At 44.4% G+C, this 21,683-nt stretch overlaps 1 long non-coding RNA gene across 1 annotated transcript; it reads right to left on the bottom strand.

The window, feature by feature from the left end:
* Positions 1-17,690: 17,690 nt before the first annotated feature.
* Positions 17,691-21,241, bottom strand: LOC140213574 (uncharacterized). Its single transcript, XR_011890452.1, has 3 exons — positions 21,068-21,241; positions 20,576-20,677; positions 17,691-17,862 (listed from the first exon to the last, which is right to left on the bottom strand). It is a non-coding gene; the product is annotated as an uncharacterized lncRNA (long non-coding RNA).
* Between the last annotated feature and the right edge of the window lie 442 nt (positions 21,242-21,683).

The following is a 21,683-nucleotide window of genomic DNA, read 5'->3' as shown; positions in this document are numbered from 1 at the left end:
ACCTGTACTACCGCGGGACTCCTCTGTCACGCTTTCCAAAGAACACTCGGCGCCATCTATTGGAGCCGCCCCAAAGCCTCCACGTGGCCTCAGAAATATTTGGCGCTCTGGTGCGTGCAAACGCTGAGAAACGCTAAAGCGACATCCAGGCTTCTCTTTTGGGCTTCTTGCTAGATACACTGCGCCCTTTAGTAGTAACGCGGAGAACTCTCCACTTGGTTTTCAGGACAGGAAGTGTGGTACGCCGGCAACTGCGAACGCTGGTTATTGTTCCCTCGCTTTGCGCACAGCCAGCGGCACGTGATTACTAAAACCAAGTTGGCTAGATGCTCACAGAAGAGCGGCGGAAGTATGTTCATGGAGCAGCTCATTAAAGAGTTGGCGTGAAGATGTTCATTGAAAGGCGTTACATACCCGGTGCATTTGTAGGGCAGCCTGCTAAAACATCAGGTCGCTGTCCTTAAAGAAACATTGTGACGCGTATTCGATCCGAGACGTCAGCGGAAATTCGAAGTCTTTTTTTTCATTGTTATATTCCCAGTGGCACATACCTAGTTATTGAAGGTGGCATCAATAACGTTCTCTGAGGAGCGGTGCACATCTACTGGCCCATACCCAGTGATCCAAGTTGGCATCAAAGATGTTCATTAATTACTAGCACAGATCCAAATCCGTGAGATCGGCGTGAAAGAAATTTATTCAAGAGCGGTACAGAACCAGTCGCGCATCCACAGAGACCTATGCCAGCGCGAAAGAGCTTCGTTGATGAGGGGTACATGTGCACACATTGCCACATACTCAGTGACCTAAGTTGGTCGTACGGTACCTATTCAACTACAGACTAATAAAACTGACCCGGGTAGTCAGGAAAATGAACACATACAAACAAACATAGATAGGCACAAGCATAAATACAAACACAGACGGGTAACCACCGAAAAGTGCGAGAAGTTCACTATGTGCGCTAATCCATTAAAACACCATAATTTATTACAACATTGGAGGCTATATGACATGAAATTTCTTTGACTTAGCGAAGTAGCCGGAGTAGTGGATGGCATGAGTGCAGCGTCATTGCCTGTATCTGTCGCTATCACGAGAACGAAGGCTATGTATGATGCTTGTCGAGGGTAGAACGTTGATCACAGGCGTATGCATCTCGAGGTATGGCGCATATCTAAACCCATTTAAGGCTTCGTGTGTCTGGTGTCACCTTGTGTCACCCTGTGTCGGTGTGGAACATCCATGATGGGATACTTGCGACGAAAGGGCACATATTTAGACGCACATACGCAGATGCACAAATCCACTGCTGAAGTTGCCTACTAGCCCACACAGTAGCCAGAAAACTCCCAGTATAGTAAGTTTTGTATATGTATTCACGAATATACCTTCTGACTTGGAAACGTCCAAAAACGCGCAACCCCTATAAAGAGGCGATAAGAAAAAGATTTTGTATCCGGGTTGTATATCTCGGATACGAATTCGTTTTCACTTGCGAAGCGAGTGCATGTAAGGGAAAAACCAGCGTCTCGTCCCAGTTTGTATATTCCCAAAAAATAAAATGAGCTGAGCTCTTTTGAAAAGCTTCTAGATTAATTAAAAATTAAATTGGTGCAGGCCCACAAAGGAGCAAGTCTCGATCATGGGCGTGGGGAAGGCTAGATAAGTAATATTAAGAAGGATAGAGCAAAAAGGCAAGTTACAAAAGATGTAATCAATGGTACTATTCGCTTCGTAAGTATTGCTCACAACATGGGTAAACTGAAAATGATATAAAAAAGAGTAAGAAAACAAAAACTTAGATCAGTCTACAGATGATATTCCCTGGCTGCTAAGTACAAATCCACGACATTTGAGGCCCAATGTTTTCCTATAATTGATCACATACATTTTTTTCAATTCCTAATGGGCGGAATGTAGCATGTCACATGTTTACCAGGCTTCAAAGTAATAGCATATAGATGACGCTGGGGCGAATCCTTTTTTTTATGTCTGGGCTTTTACATGGTTCAACAACATTTGGGTTATGAGGTACGCCGCAATGAGAGACAGTGGAAAAATTTTGACCACGTCAGTTTTCTTTTCGTGCTCCTCAATGTGAGTGCACAAGCGTCTTTTAATTTTGGTCCCATCGAAACGTGACCGCTCTGGTCGTGATCGAGCACAAAGAAATCTAGTCTGAATGTGCCAACTACTCAGGAGGTCAATTTTTATTTACGCACAACGCTTTGGTGTGCAAGTGGATCGACGCTATTAGATCAAGCTTCTGCGCCCACTGCTAACCCTTTCGGTTCCATGCTCGTCTGATTTCTTTAATCGTTTGCACTTGTTCTTCAAAGGACTGCTTAGGAATAGCGGCGTTACGAGTGTAAATTTTGATGTTGCTCTCGAAGTCTTATTTGCCCCAAATTGCGAGAATAGATTGATATGTTTCAATAAATATGCACTTCATTTTCAGGCTGTGAGCTCTGGGTGAAGGACCAGCATAAAGAAAATGTCCCCTCATGTTGCTCATTTATCTACGACCTTCTGTGCGCACAGGAAGGAAACTACGACATCTATGATAAGCAGCAGTGCAAGGAAGTTGTTGATAGTTGGCGAAATATTTCAAGCACGCCGACACGAACCATGGCACTAACCATTGGGGACGATACGGTGTACAAATCACGTGGAAATTTAACAGCTTAGTGCAGTTCATCTCGTGGATTTCAAAAAATGGTTTAAATGGTACGCTATCCAGATATGTGCAATTTGTCTCCGAGGTACAGGCCTGCATCAGTAGGACTCATACATTGCAAAGATAACTTATTCTGCGCAACATCTCGTGCGCCTCCCGTTCACTGAGTAAGTCTAAATTATGTGGTCGCCTTTAAAATATATTGTGTTTTCCTACACTACCATAACCACTGTTAACTGTTTTTATAGACTTAAGCTCTCGCATAAAACCAAATAGCGTCCTGCCATTATTCTCTTGTATTTTAGTGTAGTCCTTAAGCAATCACTTCATGATAACTATGTAATCGCTGTTTCTGCTGATGATCTTGCAAAGGTTACTGACCTTTACAAAAAAATCATCATGCTATCACTTCTTACTTTATTTTGGTCGCTTACAAGTTCATGCTAGAGAAGCTCAAAAACAAGTCAATGTTGCAAAATCAGGCACACTGTCACATTTACAGATATAGGTACCGTTCATAATTTTTATGAAAGGGCAAATAGCCTGCCCAGTTTTGTCCGGAGTAAATAAAAGTATTTAGGATGATATCGAGTAATCTTATTTTAACTCAACATATCAGTTGCGCTGTTTCAGAGGGAAACCATACGTTCCTTAAGCGGATTTTAAAAGTTGTCGTTCACTTCTATTCGGTAGTAACTGACAAATTTGTTGCATGCGTTCTCTTTGAATATGCTGTAATCTCTTGGTACCAGTTCATCAAAAAAAAAAAACCTATACCATCTTATCACCCACCAAAACACAAAAATATATGCACGCTTTATTTATAAGGCTTTCCTCGCGATCTTTCCTTTCTTAACAGCCACACCTCAATATTTATAACGCAGAAACCTTTGCTCCAAATAAACTTTTCCAATCATTTGGTGAATGGAAATTTAGCATTGGCATCAATAAAATATCCTCCTTTTATTCAGAATATGTGAACAGGCGGATCAATTGTTTTCCAGTCACTCCCTTTTGCACACGAAAAAACACGCATGGCATTAGGGATAGTGGAAACACAAGCACTTCGTGCCACAACTTTGCACGGAAAAGTAAGGCACAGTGCGAGGAAAAAGCCAAGGAAGCGAGCGACTTGTTTTCTTCAGAAGGGCACCGGGTGAAAATGCAATGCCATTTCAGCTTGTCACAAGGTGTTCATGGGGCTGCGACCTCATTGACGAAGCGAATGCTCTTTGAGAGTAACATCTGCAATGCGTGTTAGGGAAGACGTTCCATAATGTGTTTATTTTGTTAGCTTCACTCTTCGACGAACTGATGCACTTGCACCAATCATCGATGTCGTCGAAGTAGCTTGCCGAAAGTTTCACTGGCGTGTTTGGAGTGGGTATGCAAAATTTGTTCAGGACCAAGGTGTTTTTTTTTTTACCTCTGGGCACTGAAATGCTTGCTTCAATTTACCTTTAAATTCTTCATGCTTTAGGTGGTACATATTAGCCACGCCAGTGAGTTAGTAGACTACGTTAATTAGTTTTGAGACATCACCCCATTAATTGTGAGCGCTAACCCGTTCGCGCATGCCCTAATGGTTTTCGTTATGAATGTGTCATTGCCACTATGGGGGATTGGCTATTGTTCAGGTAAGCTTGAAAAATAATTTGTGCAATCTGAAGAGAAAAGCTAAGGAAGTTTCTTCAATAGGTATAAACACATAAAACAAGGTACACTTAAGAATTACGCAATGAAATCCTCCTGATTCCAATAAAAGCTATTCTGACAGCCATGCAGACGTCCCTAAAGCAATGTCCTTTTCGGGAAGGTTTCGGTTTCGAAAAATAAAATATTAGGGAACGAAAAGGGACGAGAGACAGAGGCAAGACGCGGACACAGCGCTACCCTTTGCCTCTTGCCTACCTCTTACTACCTCTTACTACCTCTTACCTCTACCTCTTGCCGCGTCTTGCCTCTGTCTCTCGTCCCTTTTCGTGCGCTAAAAACCTCAGTTATGGAATACCAACACGCCTTAACCTACGCTCTTTCAAAATATTAGGAATTGCGATGATTATTCTCAGAGTAGAAGGGAGCTTTAAATTGTCTTTTCTCTAATTGAGAGAAACAGCTGCATGATAAAAAGAAGTTGTCTGTCGTCTCATAAGCACCACAACGTAAGCGCACGAGTCTACCACAATAAATAGATGTAGGTAATGAAGTTGGACAGGTACTCTACAGAGAAATTTAGGGCACAGAACTTCTATTCCACGTGTACGACAAAAATTTCTAAAGCGATGCAACAGGAAGTGTCGGGAATTTTTAATGATGTGTTCCAACAGCCTTGTATGACTGCAAGCCTCGTGAACACAGCAACAGTAATGAAAGCTTACACAGGAAGCATAGGGAGAACGGCACCACAAAGAGCCACTCCCGCCAATTGGCTGTCCGCCATTTTATTACCGGACCGCGTGTCCTCCGCTTAGCAGGACCAAGCTGCTTAGAAAAGAAGCATACGGCATACGACGATGCGACCAATAGTGTATTCTTGGCAGTCGCCTTGTGCACCCTGGTGAAGTTTCATGTTATCATTGATTAGTTAGTCAAAATTAATTGCTTCAATTTTTAATTACTTGCATAATTGTGTAAGTGTGAATGCTAAATTATGGATCCTATTTGAAAGCGCCATACTCGGCAGTTTCTAACTGGCTTAATCTTCCGTGGTAATTATTTCCGCATATCAGATCTGTGGCCCCATACGTGAAAAAGAATGTTAACTGAAGGCGTGCCTGGGCGTGCCGCCCGGGTCACAGGAGTGTGCTCAAAAGTGTTGTTCAAATGACCAACGCCGGTCAATGAACTTGTTGACCACAAAAAATTGACAAGGCCATGGCGTATCTGATGGCTGCTGTCACCAGCAAGCAGCGGCGGTAATCCTAGCAAAGAGCGTCACGCGGCTCATTGCTGGGCAAGTTATGGGTACTGTGTAGACAAAGTTCAATGTGCGAGATCTAATTAATCCCTTTGCAATAAATTACATATACGAACAAAAAGGAGCTTCATAAGTGTAATGTTTACCGATGCGCACTGATTTTATGCTGCTGCTCTGGAAGAACTGTGAACGCAACCGAGATTAAGTTAACCGAATATTGCATGGGGCGAACGGAAATGGGGAAGGCGATTGACTGGGGAGGGAGAGGAAACTATGCCGAAGGTTTTGGCGAAGTAAATTGTATGGGGGTGAATCACCGCCTGTAACATATTTCTTAAGTAGTACTGTAAAGCGTTTATGCGGGTAAGGAGCAATCTTAACCTGCTACGTTTTCAAGTGGGTGTGATTTAATTACGGGCAACTGAATCTCTTATGGCACTGCTCGAATGAACAGCTTTGCTGGAAATTTTGTTGGGATTAGGTAAGGACACACACGTCTGTTTCAATGTTTTCTTTCCAGAAATTTTCTGAAACATTTCTTCATTTACTCTCACAATGAATTAATGATGTTTTACATCCTAACTACGATGTTTATTACATGGCACCTGGGGGCTAGGTCATAATATTTATTTTATTGTTCTTTTCAGTTGACGGCTTTTTTCTTGTTTGTTTCGTCTGGAGCTCGTTGCGGAAGCCTCAGGCAGGTGCTGGCGCGGTTCTCCTGAGCATGCAACGTTGCAGCGTAGCGAAGAGCGCAGATCGAAACATTTTGATGACCGAACTTCTCGCGTTGCTTCAACACCGTAGCCTGTTAAGCTTGAAACATAGCGTCGTGTTTTGACCACTACTCACACGCGAGCAGCGGATGCAGAACGCGGCCTTGGCCCTCTACTGTAAAGCCGATTGCGCAGACCTTGATCGTGCGTCCTTTGGCTTCATCGTTTTTGCAGGCAAACGCACCACGCGTCTCTTCCCTGTAGACCTAATGCTCCATGCGTGGACCTCGCAAGTGCTGTAAAAACACGCGTTCCACTAAGTAGAACTGAGATAAAATTCAGTCCAGCGCTCTTATGACCTGGTGACTTTGGCGTTCGTTGGCGTCGGTGTTTTCGCGTTGGTGGCCATCATCGGAAGTTTCAGGGCCTGGGCCACTGGGCCGCGTCCTGTTATAAGCGGACCCCAGCGAGTGCCTGCCGATGCTCTTGAAAATATTTGAAACGGGCGGCTTGGGTGCGTCACCAAAACAAGGCGCCTCCGGGGACGGCATTCATAGGCGCTCCAGTCACGCACGTGCTTGCCGACGCGTGTCCACGCGTTTCCGGGACTCCGCCTTCGGTGCTGAAAGCCCTGAAGGTTTAAAATCATTTTAGGCAGGCCTCAAAAGAGTCAGCGGGTGCCGTGCATTGTTTTCACGCGCTTCCTTTCTGAAATTAGATGCCGCTGCATATACATCAACCTACATGACAGGGTAGTGTTTTTCAGCACCAGCGCGTGCGCGCTTTCTTGATTTGGTAGGCCACATAGAATCAATGCAGACATAATAGCCATCCTTCGAAAATGCCGCTGTTGACAAATGGCTTTTTTTCATGGAGGAGGGTGGAATTTCTTTTAACAGTTTCAGCACTCCACGCAAATATAGCCTACTGAACAGCCTCAAAAACGTATGCATTACGCAATCTTGGACATCATGTTTTATGGTGTTTCTCAAGGAGTAAATAAATTACACATGTAGTTAGTTGTTTTGTTTGCGTGTTTTGAATAAGGAGTTGATTGCTGCATTATCTAGTATTCTTCACCTGCATAATAAGCTCTAGTGTACGTAATGTCATTTTCCCAGTGACGTGTCACTGTCGGATTGTCCAACAAGCAATGGGACACACAACGCACACATCGACCATCGTCCCTGGTTGCCCATGAACTGTCCGCTTCTTTCCAATAGCAGGGCTACCTCCAGGATCCGCCCAGGAACTATCTCCTGCCGTTTCGCAAACCGGCACCACCTCCTCTCAGCTAGCCTTCCTGTCCCGCAGCACCACGCTCTCGTCCACACGTGCCTTGCACTTTCCTTTTCCTTTTCTTCTACCTTTTCAGTTTCCTGCCCTCTGTCTTCTACAGCGAATCTGTTAGCCTCTCGTTAGTCGTCATTTTTCGCGTCGATGTGTGTCGGCAGAAGTGTGGATCGATCCCGGAGGTAGTGCGATACCGGGCTGACCAGCGGCGAAGGTGTAGCAGGCTTCAAGCGCTTAGCAAAGTGAGGCAAAAAGTGAATACATTCCTTGGAAGCATGCATACCCCATACAGAACAGCATTCGTTTCAATGACGAGCAAGCACAAGACAAGCATCCGAACCACATAATTAATGATGAGGCTCTCGTGATAACGCTATGAAGCACGTAGTGCTCCCCGCATACGTTTTTCCCGTAACGGTTACCGTTGCATAAGCTGCCGCGGCGACGTCACCGTGCGACGTGGGAGTGACGTCACTAGTCTTTATTATGTAAAATAATAAGCCAAACAAGAGGTTTAGTGGTTGTTGCAGCACTGCTATGGGTAGGCAACGCTTAGTTAGGACTCCCGAGGAGAAGCGTGAATAAGAGCAGCGGCAAAGAGAAAAAGAAACGCCAATAGCACAATCGGTGGCGTGCTCTCGAAATTACTATTACTACCGTTTGTCTAAATTACCATTACTCTAAAGCAATAAAGCATTGCATACCTCCCTGGGCAGTTGTGGTGGTTTTCAACAGCTTCGCTGGACATCCACTCTCGCAGGGCCGGCATGGGAAGTAAATTTTCCTTTACAGCGTGTGCTGTCATAGGCTCATTTCAACAGCCGTTTCTGGTGGCGACGGTGCCCACCACCTCCGCCTCTGCCGCCGGTGTCCGGTGTCCGAAGCAGCTATCGTCGGTAATGCGAAAAAAATGCCTAGTTCCCGCCGTGATCGAGCCCGGACCCGCTTCGTGGGAGTCAGTTACCCAACCACTGAGCGACGCCAGTGCTTTTTTTCTTTATCACGTGGATGATGATAATTGAAATTTATTGCGACAAGGGCATCTAGGGCCAATGAGCGCCAGGACATGTGTTTTGGTTTAGTAAAATTGCGAGTTTAGGTCTGACTTAAAATGAAGGCGGTATAGAGGCTTACACGTAAGATAGATAAACAATTACTTGTTCATCAATTCTACAATAATTACTAAGTTAAACATAAGGCCTAAAGTGCATTTGCTACAGGCACACATGCTCAATTATTATGGACTGTTCGAGTCTCCTGCTGTAGAATTCTAGCTTACGCAAGAAATGCAAGAGCTCGACATACTTTTCTGCATCAGATTGTACCTTACCTGTGAGACACAATCTGAAGGTCAGGATGGTATGAGGTGATGTCGAGAAAGGTAGTTTGTGCAAGATAATTAGGCACTCTTTTAAAGTTAGAAGTGCATCCTATGATAAGAACATCGAGGGAGGGGGGTATATGGTGTGAGTAGAATTCTCTAAAATGAGCCAATCGGTCTCGGTCAAGTTCAGTACATTGAATAAGGATATGTAGGACGGTTAGGTTCTCACCGCAGCGTGTGCACGTCGGTGGGTCAGTTGCAGTCAAGAGGTATTTGTGTGTGCTGCAAGTGTGTCCTATTCTGAGTCGTGCTCAAGCTCCAGTGGTAAAGATTTGGTTAACGGCGGTTTAAGCAGCTGCACCTTATTTTCAACTTCCTTGTACCACTCAGCTTGCGAATGATTACGGAGTGTCTTTCGTATCGCACGTTTCAAATCTACACCAGGTACCAAGCTTTCAACAATTGCATCCCGATGAGCCGCTTGCCCAGCATTTCTGTCCGCCATTTCATTGCCTGCAATCCCAGAGTGGCCTGGCACCCAGCTTACAACAAGAGCAAGGTTTTGTTTATACGCTACGTGAATGTGCTTAAGGAGCTGGTTAATCACAGGGTTTCGGCTTGCTTTGCCACAGGAGAGGGCTGTGACAACGTTTAAGGAATCTGCGTATAATAAAGACTTTTGTATATTGTGCTGTACTATGTGCTCATCAGAGATCCAGATAACAAACTCTTCCGCTGTAATGATGCTGCTATGGTTATGCAAGGTTTTACAGTTGGAGAACCTTCGGCAATGGGCTGCACATGATACCGAAGTTGCACACATTCAAGCATCAGTGAAAAATGCTATAGATCTATACTTGTCTTCAAGGGCCAAGAAACGTCACTGGATGAGGGCACTTGGACAACTCTTTTTATTAAGTTATGTGAAGGACAAGTCACAGGTAACTGTACATTGCTCCCACGGTTGGATGGGTTCAGCGTAGTCTCTTTCCTGCAGATCTGTAAGAACTACTCCGAGTTTTTCCGCAACAGGTTTTGCTGCTAATGGAAACGGCAGGGCGTGTGAAGGCCTCTTTAAATACAACTTATTTGGGGACTCATCACTTATAAGTGCTTTGCATGGACGTTGTTTTAGCGACATGGTTCTTATTGCATAGGTAACACCGATATACGTACGCTGATAATCCAGCAGCCACTGATCCGATTTCACATAAAGACTTTGGACGGGGCTTGTACGAAAGGCACCAAGTGCTAGGCGGATACCTAAGTGATAGACAGGATCGAGTAGCTTAAGTGTTGTCCTTGAAGCTGTCTGGTAAAGAATACATCCATAGTCTATGCGTGACAACCCAAGACTCGAAAAAAAAGATAGGAGAGAATAGGTATCTGTTCCCCATGACTGGTGAGGTAAAATATTTAAAAGGTTCATAGTTTTAAGACATTTCAGCTTCAACTGCTTTATATGCTGCATGAAGGTTAGCTTACTATCGAAGATTAATCCCAGAAATTTTTGTTCGTTGCTATTTGCCAGGCTTCTCCCATTCATTCTACTGCAAGCGTCAGGACACAACCCTCTTCGTCTAGAAAACGGCACACTGCCAGTCTTTTTTTTGCACTGAACATAAAGCCTTTCTTGTCCGCCCATTTCGCGAGCCAATTAACACTCAACTGTATCTAGCGTTCACATATGGACAGGTTGCAAGATTCAAAGCAGATTTGGATGCCGTCCACATAGAATAAGACACCGTGGATGGTATAACATAGCGGAGAGAGTTCATTTTAATCATAAAAAATGTGCAACGTAGAACTCCTCCCTGTGGTACACCGTTTTGATGAACAAAAGTTCGCGACAGTACGTTGCCAATTCTGACCCGGAACTTCCTTTGAGATAGGTAATTTTGCAAAACGTTCAGCACACTATCACAAATTCCACAGGGTGACAGGTCTTGCAGAATACCGTATCGCCAGGCAGTGTCATATGCCTTTTCAAGGTCTAAGAATACAGATAGACAGTATTGGCTGTGTACAAATGCATCGCGTATATACGATTCCAGGAGAACTACGTTATCGGTTGTCGACCTCGTTCTTCGAGATCCAGATTGGTGAGGCTCCAATATACCTTTATGTTCCAAAAAGTAAACAAACCGACGGTTAATTATTTTTTCGAATACCTTGAGTAAACAGGTAGTGAGTGCAATTGGTCTGTAACTGTTAACTAAGGAAGGGTCTTTGCCGTGTTTCAGTATTGGCAGGACTATTGCCTCCTTCCATCATGAGGGTATATGACCAGTTGCAAAAATCTTATTGTAAAGACTTAAGAGACAGTTTAGGGTCTCACCAGGCAGATTATTGATTATTTGATATGTTCTTGTGCCAGAGCCTGGAGCCGAGCAGCCACAAGTGCCTAGGGCAAGCTTGAGTTCATGGAATGTTAGTGGTTTGTTGTATCCTTCTGATAACTTGTTTGGACGCAGAATAATATTTTCAGCTATTCTTTTATGGTGTAAGAACTTTTCAGAATAATTTTCCGAGCTTGATACCCTCAGAATGTGCTCGCCAAGAGTATTCGCTTGATCTTCTATTGTATCACCAGAGCCAGTGAGGCGAGGAAAAGGATTTGGACGTTGTCCTATTAGTTTAGGTACCCTGTTTTATACTTTGCTAACATCCGTGTACGAATGCATTGAGGATACGTAGCGTGTTCAGCTTTCTCTTTTGGATATTCGGCGGATAAAGCGACCATTTGCTTTGCACCGCTTAAAATTTACTAGATTTTCTTTTGTTGGTAGCGTGAAAATCTGCTCCACGCTTTGCTCTGGTGCTTCTTTGCAATTTCACAGTCTTTGTTCCACCACGGTTTTGGGTTGACTTTATCTGTACGGAGCTGAGGTATGCAGTTTCGAGCAGAACAGAGGATGTGCTCAGGGATGTAACTGCCCAGTTCCTCTGCACCTTGGTGCTCCACATCTTCCAGGCACAGTTTACACATGTTTCTAAATTTCGACCAGTCTGCATTATTAAGTCTCCATTGCTTAGGGTAAGCTGGTCCATCGTGCCACTTCGTTGTTCCTAGGAGTGTTGGGAAGTGATCGCTTCCATATGGATTACTAATAACTCTCCCTTCCAAATATGAAAGAAGTGATGCTTACCCTATGGCTAAGTCTATACACCAATACGTGTTTTCTGTAGGACTGCAAAAAGTTGGCTCTGTCTTGTAAAATAGACAGGCTCCAGATGAAAGCAGGTACTTTTCTATTGCCCGTCCTCTCGCATCACATCTTGAGTCACCCAAGAATGCGCTGTGAGCATTAAAACCTTCAATTACTATACAGGGTTCAGGAAGCTATATAGCCCCAACGGCCACTGCTTCAAATTAACTCTGGAGTAATACATGCTGTCATGCTACTGACTTTTGGGCTATGATTGCCACACCACCTGAAGAAGAATTACCATTATTTCGATCTTTACGGAAAACTACGTACTGCTTTAAGAAGTTCTCGTGTGTCGACTTTAAATGCGTTTCTTGAACACAGAACAGACGTGGCTGATATTCCACTAGTAGATCTTCGACGTCATCTAGACTGCCAAATAGGCCCCTGGCATTCCACTGAATTATTTGTGTAGCCATATCGAGAAAGATTTTTGTTGTCTGTGTTCAAGAGCACGTGTTATAGATAGAACTGTATACAAGGACGGTAACCGTTTAGGTTACCGGTTCCTTTTTCAGAGCAGTTACAGGAATTGTATCCCTCCTAGCTTGGTTTATATTGGTTTACTGTGATTGCGATTATTTCTTTTTCTCTTTTCCAGCAAGGGCAGCTCCGTGAGTAAGCAGGGTAATCGCCCTTGCAATTAACACATAGTGCGGGAGCATTGCAGTTATCAGAATGATGGTAATTGGCACTACATTTCGCACATGTTTCTTTGCCTCTGCATGATTGTGATGCATGCCCGAACCTCTGGTACTTGATACACCCCTCGGGTTAGGTATGTACAGTCTGACGTTGATATTCAAATATCCTGCGTCGATTGAGGTAGGGACAGTGCTGCTACCAAATGTCAATATCACATGTTTCGTCGGGATCTGTTGGTCATTCCGTCGTAGTGTGATTCTCTGTGTTACGTTTTGCGCCAGGCGTGCCAAAAGGATCAGACAAGTTCCGGGTGAACGACGTTTATTAACCCATGCTTGTGGGTTAAGGCTAGGCAAGAAAGAGAGGCTGCTAGCAAGGGGCACTCAGCTTTTAACACTTAGTGGCGCATGCGCACTTCGCAGAGTGCTCTTATCAAGATGAGCGCCAGCCGACACAACACTCTGTACCTTAATTACGTTTTGCTCCTGAAATCCTTCGAGGAGCTCTTCATCACTGAGGTTCAGGAAGTCTTCTTCAGAAATAACCGTCTGCTTGTGTTGAGTGAGCGGTGTGGAGACATTGTCCCTTTAATGTCATTGATACTGGTGAGTTCGGCGACCTCTTCTACTTGATCTTTCTTGGTCAGTTCAAGGAGGAGGTCTCCGCTAGCCATCTTGGAGGCTTTGTAACCAGGTCCAATTATGTTTTCTAAACATTTCGAAACTATGAATAGTGACAGTTTTCTTACGCCTGTGTGGCCTTTACTGTGAAGAATGTGGTATTTTGGAAATGAGCCTTCGGTTACTTTTAAAATAAACTGGAAAGTTGCTTCGGTGCGACCTCTTTTCAGAGGCCGATCTGTAATTCGCGGGAACGCTCCTGCCATTGCATAGTTTGAAAATTTCGGCGGCGGGGATAGCCACCCACCACCGAGCCCAACAAGGGGACGCTACAGGTTCCAAGAAAGCTGCAGACGCGAGCTATACACTGCCACTATAACCTAATGTATACACCCAAGGTTGAATATATTACACATGGTTAACCTTGCCGTAACGAAATTCAGAAGTAAGAAGAATTGAAAAGAAGACAGGAAACATCAAAAGGCTAGAGAGACAGACGAATATTGACGAGGAGGACAGGAAAAGGCGACTGCCGATTTCCTCCAGGTGGGTCAGTCTGGAAGTGCCATTTTTGTGAAGCAGAGGCCGAAGACGGGTGTTGCCTCCGCCGGGGGGCCTTAAAGGTCCAAAAACCCAGCATCGGCTCAACCCCCAGGAGCCCCCTTTCCCCAGACACGGCTAAGCTCCGCACAGCTACAAGCGGGAGGGGTCAACTCTCGTGTGCTCGGGTACGTGGTGTCGCAACACACCAAACGTCTGCTTACGCAGACGCCCCTGCGGGGATTTATTACGTGCAAAGCAATACTGAAGATATATTACAAAGCAGACATAGCTACACACTCAAACCTCTGGCGAACACACACATGCGTTCAGCAAGTGCCTCCACTCTGGCGGGAGTTCCTGCGCAGCATACACACTTCTCACATGCGCAGCACATTCGCTTTCGGCATGGCGATTACACCGTTTACAGATCCATAGTATGTAAAAACTAAGTGCTTGGAAATACCACAGGGAGGACCGCCAGTAGACTTAAACGGCAGAAACCTAATTAAATATGGAGTGACGCCAATTTACTTTCTAAGCGTCCGGGCGCTGCCCCCCACCTATTTCACATCGACATAACTTCTTCGCGGCAGGTACGACAGTAGCTTTCTGGCTTCAAGGAAACGAGATTTCTTTCTTTCACAGTTAGTGCCATTACTTCTTTTTCCTTTTTACAGCAAGGGCAAGAGCTCGAGTAAGCTGGATGGTCTCCTTTGTAGTTAGTGCAACGTGGCGAAGAAGTGCAGTTTTGAGATTGATGATCATTGGAACTGCATTTAGCACCGGCTGTTTGGTCTCGGCATGCATGTGAAGCACGTCCGAACCTTTGGCACTTGAAACACCGTCTTGTTTCGGGATATATGGACTGACGTTTACTTTTCGTACCCTGCATCGAGTGAGGTAGGCATTACACTTGTTCCACAGGTGTGACATGTTTTGTCTGGATTACTTGGTCATTTCTGCGGATGACAATTCTTTGTACTTTTGTCACATTTCGTTCATGGAAACCCTCAAGGAATTCCTCAAACTCAGGCCAATAAAATCTTCCTCTTATATCACACCACGGCTTGTATTTAGTGTTCTCTCTGTGTGTGTATTTAGTGTTCGGTCGCGTCGCCAATAATGGTAAGTTCCGAAAACCTTTGCGCTTGGTGTTTGTCATTTAGTTCTAGAAGCAGGTCCCCACTTGAAATTTTTGAGGCTTTGTATGTTGGTGCGATTTTGTTTTTTAGACACTTGGCCACCTGGAATAGAGAGAGCTTTCTTACTGGTATGTTGTTTTCACTGTGGATCACATAGTAATTGGAAAATGTTGGGGCATTGCTCCGAAAGGAGAACTGGAGTGGTGCTTCGGTACGGCATCTTTTCAGACGGCGATCATAGACAACAAAAGCTTGCGCTGCGATAAGAAAATGTATTTGTTCGGCAACAGCACCGACCACCCACCATGGAGCCCAACGAGGGGACGTGCCGGAGCTTGCGCACAAGTCTGCACGATTCCAGTCGTATGGCGTCAATATAACCGAATATGGTGTACCCAAGGTAGGATAGCCACACAGGGTTAACCTTTGCCGCCAAGGAGAACGGAAGTAAATGGAAGAGAGAAGAAGACATGAAAGGCCGGAATGTCAAAGAGAAAGACGAAGATTTGAAGAGAGAAAGGCAGGAAAAAGAGACTGCCGATTTCCCCCAGTTGGGTCACTCCGGGGGTACCGTCTAGGTGAAGCAGAGGCCACAGAGGTGTGTTGCCTTCCCCGGCGGGCCTTGAAGGTCCGAACACCCGGCATCGGCTGAAACCCTAGGATCCCCTTTTTCCCGAAGATGGCTAAGCCGCGCACGGTTACACACGGGAGGGGCCAACACTTGCGTGCTCGGATACGTGGTGTCGCAACACAAAATACGCCTTTTGGCGCAGACGCCACTGCTGGGTGAAGAAGCTAAAGTCAGCTAGATCAAAGAAGTCGAAAAATAGATGTCCCTACACGTTCGCGCATAAGTACAAAAGTCGCAGTTTCGCCCGACACGCGAAGCATTGATTGCGATAGGAAATTATTAGAAAGCTATACGAGTAACGGTAAGTAGTTTTACCACCCTGTTAAACTGCTGCATAAAAGTCCGACTACTGGCTCGTGTATCTTCTTGTGTCGTCGGTGTGGTGGTTTAGTACATCAGTAACATGCCCCAACTAGCCCCCCCAAAGGTTCTAAGCGCTCATCCGTGCCTCTTCTTGTGTCTTCTGTTTGGCGCTTTGGTACTTCTGTAACATGCACCAACTAGCCCAAGAAAATGTTATGCTTGAATAGTAACTAAATACACAACCGCGTTGTCACGCGTGTCCAGGCAAACACCAACACGTCTCCCTCAACGACAGCGGACACTCGCTGTCAGAACGCTGGCGTGATGAAAAGCGGCAGCAGTGGCGAGCGAATTCCACTGCGTGCTTCCCCTCGCTTCAACGCAAACAAGCCATGCGAGAACACAGCGCACACGAAGCCGTCAGCTATATCTGGTCGGCTATCGTTCGAACGCAGCGCCGACTCCGCTCAAGACAGGATGCGTGCGAGCGCTCTCAGCCGCCGTAGCAGGAGTAAAAGAGGATATGCACACTAGCTTGTCCCATCCTCCCCCGTACTAGCACATCTCCCTACAGCACGCTGTTTGACATCATTTGGAGCCCATCGACCTCTTGGTAGACAATGTCCGTGGTGGAGTTGGGAGATTAAAATGTGTTTGTCTCGTTTTATAGCTAATATTACAACGAATGGGCTGTTGGACCACATGGATAGTGAAGCTGGCATTCAGTTGAATTTGACGAACAGGTTCAGAGATAACCATGATGCATTGTGGCTCACTTAAACGGTGCAAAAACCAGATAAAAAAAAAACAGCAAGTAAGGCTTGTTATAAACCCTGAGAAAATTTTGTTAGTTCGTCTTGCAGATGTCTATATAGGAAAGGCGATGCTTCAAACCTAACCTAAGCATCTTTCCTCGAGTAGGCCTCGAGGAAAGAACGTCGGGGATTACCGGCACAAAGAAATGTTGCACTGAATATAAAAAAGCATGAAGAAATGTTTTGTGCTAAACCTTCGTTTTCCTGTTTTCGCCTGTTTTTTTAATCATGATGTATCTTATATCGACCTTAAAATATATCCAACGTTATATGACAAGAACACATCAAGTACATTCCAAAGGTGTACTAGATCTTAAAAAATCCCACTGGGATTGAAATTGGCCATGGCCTTATAATAGAACCATGCTATAAGCGTTTTATAGTGAGAGTTTCTTTTACTGGGAGCAACCAGAGGAAGATATCAGGTAGTCTGGTGAAAGGAGAGTAGTCACTAAATTGACGCACATGGGCAATCAAGCCCAGGAACATGGTATCTGTGGAAAGCATACAATTGCAGATAAATCTATGAAAATTTACGTTGGTAACCTGAATGGTACATTAGCTGCAAAGAAAATCTACAATATGTATACAAGTGGTTGGCGATTGTGATTATTTTGCAACTACCAAGCTTGGCCATCTGAATCTCCAGGTTGAAAATATACACAAAAAGGGGCCAATGTAGAAAAACAGCACATTGGAGAAAGTGGACTACGGAAGCGTTGTAATTTGGGAGTAAGCTTTATTTGGAATAGAAATTGTTCTTTATATACAAAATAAACAAACCTGCGGGTCACAGTGCAACACGTGACTAGCGTTCTATGACCTATGTTAACATTATCTGCTGCTTAAACGTGATGTCCTTGATATCATAAAGCAACAGTGACCACTTAGTAACTGTTGCAGCTCTTGTTTTCGTATGGGTCGTAGGTTCCTTGCTGCGCACAAAGCATATCAAATAAAAAGTAACAACATAAAGGGACAGTGCCATTTTTCAGGTGTTCCTCGCTGGCCCACAGTTCACAACCTGAAAAGATAGTTTCGGGGGACACCTGTAAGCTACAACGAGTATGACGGACGCGTCAATCATCACGCGTGCTATAGGGCATTCAGAACCGAATATATCAATGGCATTCGCATGCTTATACGGTAAACATTACTGCACTGCACGGTCTCGGGCCGACCGCACAGCCCTGGTCCAGGCCCGCCCATGGGCCAGGCCGTCCGAAACATTTTTCGGCGGGCCCGAGTGGGGCCTGGACTTGAAGCCGCGGGTCCGGGTCGGGCTCGCGCTTGACGTCATGGGCCCGGGCTGGACTCGGGCCTGCTCATTAAAGCGCCTAAGCCTGGCTTAGCTCACACACGATCATTGTGTTTCGTATGTTCAAAAGCATTCTGTGCCAACGATAAGGGGCGCGTGAAAAGAGCTGGCTTTTAGTATACCTGAGCAAAGAAAACACAAAAACGATGTTCTCATTTTTTTTTCCACAAAGATGAACATCCTTGCCGTATAAGAAAAATCAAATCACAGAAACACTTCTCTTAAACCATTTCCCTATTACCGCTTTTGTGATTGCACTACAGGAACTCTCGATACTTTTGTATTACTTTAGCACTAAAGCTAGCTATTTCCACTTGTGCGTATATATGTGTTATGCTCGTGAATTCGCCTGCTTATATAAATATACATGTAAACTTACATGTTAATTGACCTCATAGGACCAAATCGTACGATTGAGGTAATGCATGCGCAGCAGCGGAGAAAGAAGAGAAAAGACAATGGACCAGATCACTGATACTTCAATGGAAGAAACAAAAATTTCCGTCTTTTATTGCTGACAGAAAGCAGCTAATTAAACTGTGACAAGGTGAGGCTGACATATACGGTTCAATCTGTACGTAAAGTTATATTCTTTATTACTTACAGGCTTAGCCTGGTCATGCACACGCGGGCCCTGGCTAAGTTTAGTTCAATTGGGGTGTTTTACGTGCCAAAGTCACAATGTGGTTATGGGGCACGCCGTAGTGGGGGACTCCTGAATAATTTTGACCACCAGGGAATGCTTAGTATACCATCAATGCACGGGACCGGGGCTAAGCTGAGTAGTGAACGCCTGGGCCCGGGCCAGGACCGGGGCTGGCATCGTACATGTACGCCCTGTCCCGGGCGCGGGCCGAAAAATCAGGTCCATGCAGTGCTCTACTACAGACAGCCTTATCATGATTATCAGATTTCAAAGTGGTCGTTTTGTGCTAGATGGTAACGCATTAATTGTGTAAGTACATGAGAATCAGTAAAGCACAGTAAGCATCAGCGTTCTGGCAGTTTTCTTATCAGGGAAGGAGCTGTAGTTCTCGCACGTCACCCGTGGAAACCACGTATCATAAACTAACAGCTGATTTTTTTTTTTGTTTTATTGTTCGCTCATACGAATAGATGTTGACAATGTATCTATCCTTGTGTCTGGCTGAGTCTGCCTGCTTAGGCTACCCTCTCTACTAAGAATGAGAGATGGCCCCTAGGTAGGACGATCATAACAACAAAGCTTTCTTAGTAGCCACAATTCGCTAACTGAAAAATGCTGTAATTGATGACCCAATTAAACAAAGCTGACTGAGTGTATTACTATACACATGCATAATTGCATAAGCTCAAATTACAATTTATGCGTCGCATTCGAAAATAAGATTTTCAATACTTTTCCGTGCCAACCTTTTCCTACGCATTTTATTTCCGCTTTTCAAAGGTGTGTGCACTAAACGCGAAAACTAAAGACGAGGTGAATGCGGGGCCGCGCGCCTCAAGCGTACGATAGCATGCGTTCTCAAAACGGGTTTCACAGAAATAAAAACATTCAACGGGTGCACTACCGCCTTGTTACTTTACGTAGTCACCGATTCAGCTACAAAACAGAGTCGGTTGTCGGAAATCGGCTTTTTTTCAGAGCGCTGCTGTTGCGCTTGCTGGTACGTGGATGTGTCTTTATTTCGCGTCCTCGGTTACTTTTGGGGCGTAACTTCGAAACGCGGGAGAAATATCTGGAAAGAATTTTAATGACCTGGCACCTGTTAATTATGTTGTTTTTGAATGCTCTGCCCAATTTCACATTCGTGCTTGCACAAATGTATAAGTATTCATCAATGTAGGTAGAAAAACAATTTGACTGATTGCTTTATCAATACCAAAACGAAAAAGAAAATCTCCCGTTTGAGTAAGCAGTTAGCGAAAAAGAACCTCGGTCCAATCATAGTATATTGAAGTTTTTTGATTAGTTTCCCCCGTTAGCTGGGATACCTGGCACATGCATCCATTCCGAAAAAAAAAAGGTTATTAGAAGTAGTGTCTGTAATGTCCTCGTTTACTACTTGTGCTGGTAATGTGCTCAAGTTCATAGCTTTTATGGTTCAGCCTTCACAATTTCGTCGTTGACCCATAGCTGGGGACATCGCTCTAGTCAATGAAAGTGTTGTGGCCGTGATTTGTGCCAATATTTACCGAAAACATCTACTGCCGTCATATTTACACATAGGACCTAGTTTCTGGCGAGATTTTCACGTTATCCTAATTGTTTCGCTAAGTTGCGATGCATTTTTCTTTGATTGTGTATTTTACCCGCTTTGCCATTGTTAACATGCTGGTAAAACATTCTATGCAACAAGTATATGATAAACAAAGCCTCTTTAGAGTTCACTAATTTTAATCTACTATTTGGGTACAGGGGAACATATTTGTTACCAACCTTTGGCGTCACTGTTATCATTGTCTTTATTTCCATATTGCACACTCATAAGTGTGCATGCGTTACTGGTAAAGATAATTGTATTATTTACAAGCGTGCAATCTGCAAAGAGTTATGGAGGAAAATATAGTTAGCAGTACAAACAAGAGTTCTAATAGTGCTGAAGCGAAAGGGCGGCAAGCAGGTCCAAAAAACACTCTTGACAATACGCAAATAAAGTCATTTCCGGAGTAGCATTATCACTTTCAGTGAAAGCATAGAACTACTTGAGAGAGGTAGGTAACGATAGCCTAGTAAATTGGTTCTGTTACATCAAACCAAGGCTATTAAAGCTAACTGAGAGAAGAACAAAGGGGTATATATAGATTTCTTGTAGGAATATAGCATCATCAGAGGCCCAAACATTCAACGTTGTCTCTTACTTGGGCACACCTTAGTACTATATCAAAGGATAGATAAGCCGTATGTAAATCCGAGAGAAGGTAAACTTACCAGGTAGCTGGTATTGAATGGCGTTAGACTTATTGTACCCGTACGTAGTAGTGAGTTCGGTTGACATATTTAGCGTGTATCTGAAATGTAGAATTCCATGGATGAAAGGTAATGACTGAGGATATTTGCGAAGCCGAGTTTCTTGTTTTGTGCTTCAAGTTGAGGACCCAACTATGCAATAATTCAGCTCTATTTGACACGTACTTTGGGCGTGTTTGCTTCAGATATTGACATTTAATTTCGCAACATACGCAGGAAACCTACATTGAAGCAAATTACGGGTACATGCTATTAACACCCAGACACACGTAAACGCACGCACGCGCGCGAAGTAAAGCAAAAAGAACAGCCATGACAAAGCTGCGCCTTTTATACATGCCTTTACAAAGATGTATAAGAACTGGTGAAACGAATGGCGAGAGAAGGCCATGAGTGAAGTTCCTTGCATACTTATTTGCAGAATGAACCGTTTTTAATAAGCTGTCTCAACAACAAGATAAAATCTGGACATTATATGGTAGCTGTTTTCTTTGTGCGTACGGATAGAGGAATGGCTGCCATGCTCACTTCGTCGTGGGTTTCCTGAAAGAGATTGAGTTGGAAGTTGGCGCCTTCC

The sequence above is a fragment of the Dermacentor andersoni genome, chromosome 10, assembly GCF_023375885.2.
Source record: "Dermacentor andersoni chromosome 10, qqDerAnde1_hic_scaffold, whole genome shotgun sequence".
In the NCBI taxonomy this organism is placed as follows: domain Eukaryota; kingdom Metazoa; phylum Arthropoda; class Arachnida; order Ixodida; family Ixodidae; genus Dermacentor; species Dermacentor andersoni.
The sequence above is the reverse complement of the archived record's forward strand: the minus strand, read 5'-3'. Positions and strand labels throughout refer to the sequence as shown.